Below are 7,191 nucleotides of genomic sequence, written 5' to 3' on the forward strand. Positions count from 1 at the left end.
ACATCAGCACTGGGCAAACAGACACCTGCTACGGACCAGATCTGTCGAAGGTTTGAGAAGAAAAGGGATTTGTGTGGTCTCGAGGCATCTCTCCCAGTTTATTAACTAGTCAGGGAGTGACAAGGTATAATCCTGCAGAAGAAAAAAAAGCCCCTCAGAGACCACCCAACCACAGATCCAGGCCTTCAATGCAGAAGGAAGACACGTCAAGGTCATGACTCTGCGTCAATGCCATGACCCCTCAGCATGGTGCCTGGAGCTTCGCAAGGCCCTTGCCTGCCATGCATGACCTCCACCTAACCCTGAGAAGCCCCAGACAGGCCTGCACTGAGGGACCATCAGCAAAGTAACTGCGCAGTCAGGCTCCGTGGGATCAGGTCCTGAAAGACAAGGATGACCCTTGCAGACAACAGCAAACCAGAGACGAAAAAAAAAAAACAAGTAAATGTCAACATGGGATCCTGAAGCCTTTCCTGAGCAAAAGAAGGACATTAGTGCAAAATCATGGGAAGTTCTTACAGGGGCTTTAGTTTGATTAAGATGTTAATACCAAGGGGCGCCTGGGTGGTTCAGTGAGTTAAGCCTCTGCCTTCGGCTCAGGTCATGATCTCAGGATCCTGGGATCGAGTCCCACATCTGGCTCTCTGCTCAGCAGGGATCCTGCTTCCTCTTCTCTCTGCCTGCCTCTCTGCCTACTTGTGATCTCTGTCTGCCAAATAAATAAATAAAAATCTTTAAAAAAAAAAAAAGATGTTAATACCAAGGTCAACGTCCTGGTTTTCATTACCATGCTGTGGTTTTATAAGATTGGCACCCTGGAAACTTGGATTTTTGTCAATAAATACAGTACAGAACTGAAATGTATTTTCTCTTCCTTAAAACGATTTTCTTAATAACGTTGTCTTTCTTCTAGCTTACTTTATTGCAAGAATACAGTATATAGGGACACCTTGATAGCTCAGTTAGTTAAGTGTCTGCCTTCGGCTCAGGTCATGATCCCAGGGCCCTGGGATTAAGTCCCTCATGAGGCTCCTTGCTCAGTGGGGAGCCTGCTTCTCTCTCTGCCTTCCCCCACCGACAAATAAATAAGTAAATAAAAACTTTTTAAAAAACAAAAGGAATACAATATATAGTACATATAACCTAAAAATGTGTGTTAATTGACTACGCATAATATTGATAAGGCTTCCGGTCGAAGGTAAGCTATGAGTGGTTAAATTTGGGAGGCACCCAAATGTTATATGTGGTTTTTGATTGCACAGGGATTGGAGCTACGAATCTGCCACCTTGTTCAAGGGCCAACTGTATTTCAAAATCAGGGAGTGGGGAGGATCTCTCTGAAACTTGCCTTTGCGGTTCAAAGGAGACAAAAATTAGAAGATCTCATCTGGGGTCACCTGGGTGGCTCAGTTGTTAAGCGTCTGCCTTCTGCTCAGGCAGCCCGACAGAAAGGCCAGGAAGAAATGTACAGTACAAGGTCAGCCACGTCTGTTCCTGCCCTTTAAACAAATACCGGGCTGTTGGAGGCTACGGAAGAAATCAATATTGACAAAGGTGAGGAGCAGCATGAGGCCCGGTGGCTGAGGCTGCAGAGAGAAGGAGGCCTAGAGAAGGTCCCATGGAGGAAGCTTCCAGAAACTCCCCAGGCCCCGGAGCTCCCCTTCCCTCTCTTCCCGAGGTCCTCGGTGCCTTTCAGCTGATGCTCCAGGATGCGGGTGGACTCAAAATCAGACCTCCAGGATGGGGAGCCTTGCCAGGGGTTCAGTGACTTGTGTTTGGCAAAGGTGCAGCCCCAAGGGGCCACCTGTAGTCTCTGACAAGTGCCCGGGAGGTCGTGGGTAAACAGGGCACCAGGTGCAGCAGGGTGCTTGGTGGATCCCAGGTCCAAAGGGCCAGTGGGCAATCTCGGTGGGTCAGGTGGAGTTTCTCAAAGTGTGGGGGTGCAAGGCTTTCATCAGAGGCCTCCAGGGGGCTAGGGAAGCAGGCACATCCATCCTTTGAGACACTTAGGGAGGAAGCCCAGGAACGTGCATTGTCAGTGCCTTCCCTTGTGATTTTGATGCCTATTCACTCGTGAGGTCCATCAGACCACTTGACAGAAGAGTAAGCCAAGGCCCGTGGAGGGGGTGCAACTTTCTTTGGCCACACAAGGAGTGAGAGGCAGGGAGCGAGGAGAGCCCCAGGGTCCTGGCTTCCACATCCTCTCTCCACAGCCCTGCAAAATGGAGTGGACAGACCTCCTTTTGTCACTTTGGCTGGGAATGCTTGCCCCTGCCTCCCACCCAAATTGCCCAATCTGGGCGCCTGGGTGGCTCAGTTGGTTAAGCTTCTGTCTTCGGCTTAGGTCAAGATCTCAGGGTCCTAAGATCAAAATCGTGTTCCCTGCTCCATAGGAAGCCTGCTTCTCTCTCTCCCACTCCCCCTGCTTGTATTCCCTCTCTTGCTGTATCTCTCTCTGTCAAATGAATAAATCTTTAAAAAAAAAAAAAAAAAACCACACTTTTAATTAAAAAAATTTTTGTCCAGATAACAACTCCAAGCCACGGAAATCTCAGTCCCTTCCCACAGGAAGGCTTCCCTGAACCCCCAATCCCTGGGCTGGCTTCTCATCTGGCACTGGCCACACTGGCGTGTGACAAGGCACAGACCCTTGGCTGCCCCACAGCAGCACAGTGCCTGGCACATGGACAAAGAGGCGGGTCGAGGTCATCAGGGATCTCTCTGCAGTGGCCCACTGGAAAATTTGGGGTGAGGAGGTTTACTCGGGGTGGGGGAGGCACATCACCCAAAAGAGAGATGGCAGCTGGTACGCAAAGCCCAGCACACATGCGCATCCAGCCCCACCTCCACCTCTCCTTCCCCCAACGTCCCCTCCCCCCCACCTCCCCACCCCTGCCACCAACCAGGGGGCTCAACCATCACAAGGACTTGCTGGTGATCAGAACTCTTCAGGATTCAGTCCAGTCCTATCTCCCTGTCTCTCTTACACCTACTTCTGCCTTTTTAGGGCCGCCTGGAACAACACTCCCCTTTGTTGACCTCATGGCCCTCAAAGGGTTTGCTGGGAGCTCTCATGTCCTCCACCAACCACCCCAACTGTGCTCCCCTCACATGGGTTAACCCCAATCCCTGCACTCCCATTGCCTCTGTCCAAAATTCCAGGTCCTTCCCACACCAGCTGCCTGCCCGACCCTGGACACCTGTTGTTGGTCACACACGGACCACTCTCCTTCTCCAACCCTCAGTGGCAGCCCATTCCCTACCACTCCTAGATCCATCTAACCTGGTCCCCAGGTGCCTGGGTGGCTCAGATGGTTAGGTGTCTGCCTTCAGCTCGGGTCATGGTCTCGGGGTCGAGCCCCGCATCAGGCTCCCCGCTCAGTGGGGAAACTGCTTCTCCCCCTGCCTCTCTGTCTTTCATGAATAAATAAATAAAATCTTAAAAAAAATAAAATAATAAAATAGTAAACCTGGCCCCCAAAACAGAACTGGCAGCTAGTCATTATCCCATAAGTGTGTTCTGATTGTTTGTAATAAAAAAGGTAAATATCTTCAACTTCTCTGCCCCTCCTGGAGACTGGACCCACTCATGCGCCCTCTTCTCCTGGGCAAGCTCCAGGGAGAGCAAGTGGAAACTGCCGGGAGCTTGCCTGCCTGCCGAGAGCACAAGCCTGGTCTAGCCCGCCTGGAGTCAGGAGATCACAATGGAGCCGAGGTGAGTCGTCCCAGCAGGGGCCATTCTAAACCTGACCTCAGACAACCAAGGGAGCCCAGCCCAGAACTGCCCAGCTGGGCCCACCCATTCAAAATACGCAGGGCTATTCTAAGCCCTAGGCTAGTTTGTTCTGTACCAATAGCTGAGAGCACACTGGAAATGTCCCTACTTCACCCTTGCTCTTCCTTCAGCCTGGAATCCTCTTCCCCCCCAGTATCCATGGATTGGTCTGCAACGTGCCCTCGAGGTCTCTGCTCGGTGAGGTCCCATTCACTCTTCCTGATAGACGACAAGTTGTGATAGCACGCATCACCTCGCCTCTTACACTGGCCTGTTTGTTTATCGTCCCTCCTGCCCCAACGTTCCCCACAGAGTCTAAGCTCCGTGAGAGGAAAGATAGCGTCCATTTTCTAGCCCTAGTGCCCAGCATGGGCGCTGGCTCAGCTGCTCCTGGAGTGAACAAAGGAGCTCATCTCATATCCTGGTGATTCCTATAGGGCTGGGCACGGACCACCACTCTGGGCCCCCCTGCACCTGCCAGCCTTGCTCTGGGCCCTCAGCTCCCCTGAATCATAGTGGTCCTTGTATTTGAACAATCCCTTTAGCTTGTAAAAGGGCCCTCTGTTTGGTTCCCCCTTTCCCTCAGTCTGCCAGTGGGGGATGCTCTCACCCCTATTCCTCAGATGAGAAGCCAGATGTTGAGCGGCTTGCACAAGGAATATGCTGAGGCCCATCTTGCCTGGAGCTCCCTGAGATCACCAGACAGAGGTAACTCCAGCTACCACCTGGGGCTCCCCCAGACTCCCGGTCAGGAGACCCCGCTCTGAGTCTCTCTCTTCCTCCCAGCCGGGGCTTGGGAGGTAGCCACAGAAGTCCTGGCAGGGCGTGAGGAGCCGTGAGAATCCAGCTCCGATTCATCCCACTGACAGGCAGGGGAAGGACCCACCAGCTCCAGCTCTGCCAGGTGAAGGTCACTGCTGGGTGCTGCAGGCAGCGTGCCCTGGGACAGAGAGTTGGGACCTGACATAGGCCCGGTCTGCTTGTGCAGGAACAGCTGAGGTGGCCTCAGTGACCAGGGCCCTGGAGGAAAACTGATAAACCCAAGGATGAATCAAAGAATGGCTCCCAGGGGGTCTTTCTGCAGGGAAGGTCTGGCTTGGCCTGGAGGACTCCGGCAGGTGATCAGGCTGGGTAGCAGCTCATTGTCCAAGCTCGTCGGGCCCACAAAGGCATCGGTGGACAAGAAGAGCAGGGGCCCGGCTGCTGTGGGAGCTGCCTGCCCAGCCATAGGAAGTCATGACTTGTTGCCTCTGGTTATCCTCTGGGAACGCTTCTTGGGCAGAAATGGAATTCCTAGAATTAGCCCCCAGGTAAATGGCTCCAAATCCATGGAATAAACACCACTGACTTGGAGTCTACCTGAGCACATTCTGCACAGCCCACAGTGCAGAGAGGGGCAAGGACCAATCCTACGACAACAGTCACATTTATTAAGCACTGACTGTGTGCGTGCCCAGTCCTGTGCTTAGAAGCCTTTTTGCGTGGACTCCCCCCACTTTTGCGTCACAGTCCCTCAAAGTGATCTGAATTCTCATCTTTATCACAGAGGGGACCAATATTCCAAATATCTCTTAGATGCTGGCATGGGAGTCAAAAACTTCACCAAAGAGACCCTCTTCTTGTGCTCAGAGTAAAGATCTCCCACTTTAGGAATGCCAAAAGGAGTATGCCCACAGTCACCGCTTGGTGATTCCAAAACGCCACCAAATCCTTTCCCGTGGGAGCCCTGGTTCCGTTGGGAAACAAGACACAGAGGAGAGCAAGAGAAGTTAAACCCCAACACAAAGCCTGCACACTGGGGAGGGTACAACCCCCAGAGGCGGAGGCGAATGGTGGGGCCCAGGTGCCCCAGCTGCTTCTCCCCTGATGCAGGGAGGGGAGGGGAGGAGCCTGCTCTCTTGGCATATTCTGTGAAGTCTCTTTTCTCTTTCTCTTTTTTTTTTTTTTATAATATTTTTATTCATCTGACAGAGGCAGAACAGAGATCACAAGTAGGCAGAGAGGCAGGCAGAGAGAGAGGGGGAAGCAGGCTCCCCGCTGAGCAGAGAGCCCATGTGGGGCTCTATCCCAGGACCTGGGATCATGACCGGAGCTGAGGGCAGAGGCTTTAACCCACTCAGCCACCCAGGCGCCCCTCTGGGAAGTTTCTATAAACATGTCTGAAAGACTTCTCTGAGCGTCACTTGGTGGACAGAAGGGGTTGTTGCCCTCTACTCTGAAACACTTGCCACTAGATTGTGCCCCCCCTGTAGGGTTCTAGAGCTGCTGTCCCTTCTGGTGCTGTCCACCCTGCCCCTGCCCCCAGGACAGGCAGCCAGCTGCAGGAAAGCAGCCCCTTTCATTAAGCAAGGGAGGGTCCTCTTGTTTTAAACCGAGTCCCCAGGTCCTGGGAAACTGCTGAGGAGGCAATAAAATTAAAAAGAAGGGCGGAGAGCAAATTACAGAGAGGGAGTGGGTGGGGCCAGAGAGCCTCTCATTAGCCTGATTAGCTATGGGTGAGGGCCCAGATGGAGGGAGGCTGGGCCCTGCGGGAGGTGGTTATCGGCCTCCTGCGGGATAGAGAGCCCCTCCAAAGACCTTGGGGCCCAACCCCCAGGCCTCTGCCTTCTGGTCAGACCTGGTCAGACCCTGTCCCTCACTGTAGTGGGAGGACCCAGGGACTCCCAGATGCACCATTTCTCCCCCTTTACCTCCTCTGGGTATGTGGCAGAGCCTAGGAGTCTCACTGTCCTCATCTGTAAAGTGGAGCTGGCTCACAGGCAATAACCAGGATTCATGTAAACAAGTGGTTGTTTTTTTTGTTTGTTTGTTTGCTCTTTTTAAAGTAGGCTCTACCTCCATACTGGGCTTGAACTCATGACCCTGAGATTAAGACCTGAGCTTAGATCCAGTCGGATTCTTAACGGACTGAGCCACCCAGGCGCCCCTAAACCAATGGTTCTAATCCTGCCTGTACTTCAGAACCACCAGGTAAGTTTTGTAAACTGCCAGCATTTGGGCTGGAAATCGGAAACTAGGAAGGCCGGCCTAGACACCAGAATTTTTAAAAATTTTCCACAGTGAGAGGCTGAGACAAGGCCATGTCTGGGAAAGTAGCTATGATGTCTGCATTCATGTCACCAACACCAAGTGAAACAGCAAGCAATTTGAGGGTCGCCCTCCTGGAACCTCACCCTCTCAGAGGAGAGACTGCTGGAGGACAGGATCGTCGTCACCCATCATGGCCACCTCTGTATCCCCAGGTCTTGGGACAGTACCTGGCATGGCGTGTTTGTTGAATGAATACCCTTCATAGGGAATCTAGGAGCAGTGAACAGCATAGCCATGCCTGATGGGTCTGGAAAAAGGTCACCCCCTCATCCACTTAACATTCATTCACTCATTCCACAAATATCGACTAAGTACCCACTGTGTGA

This window comes from Mustela putorius, unplaced genomic scaffold (assembly GCF_011764305.1).
Source record: "Mustela putorius furo isolate JIRA1106 unplaced genomic scaffold, ASM1176430v1.1 tig00000253_pilon_pilon_pilon, whole genome shotgun sequence".
In the NCBI taxonomy this organism is placed as follows: domain Eukaryota; kingdom Metazoa; phylum Chordata; class Mammalia; order Carnivora; family Mustelidae; genus Mustela; species Mustela putorius.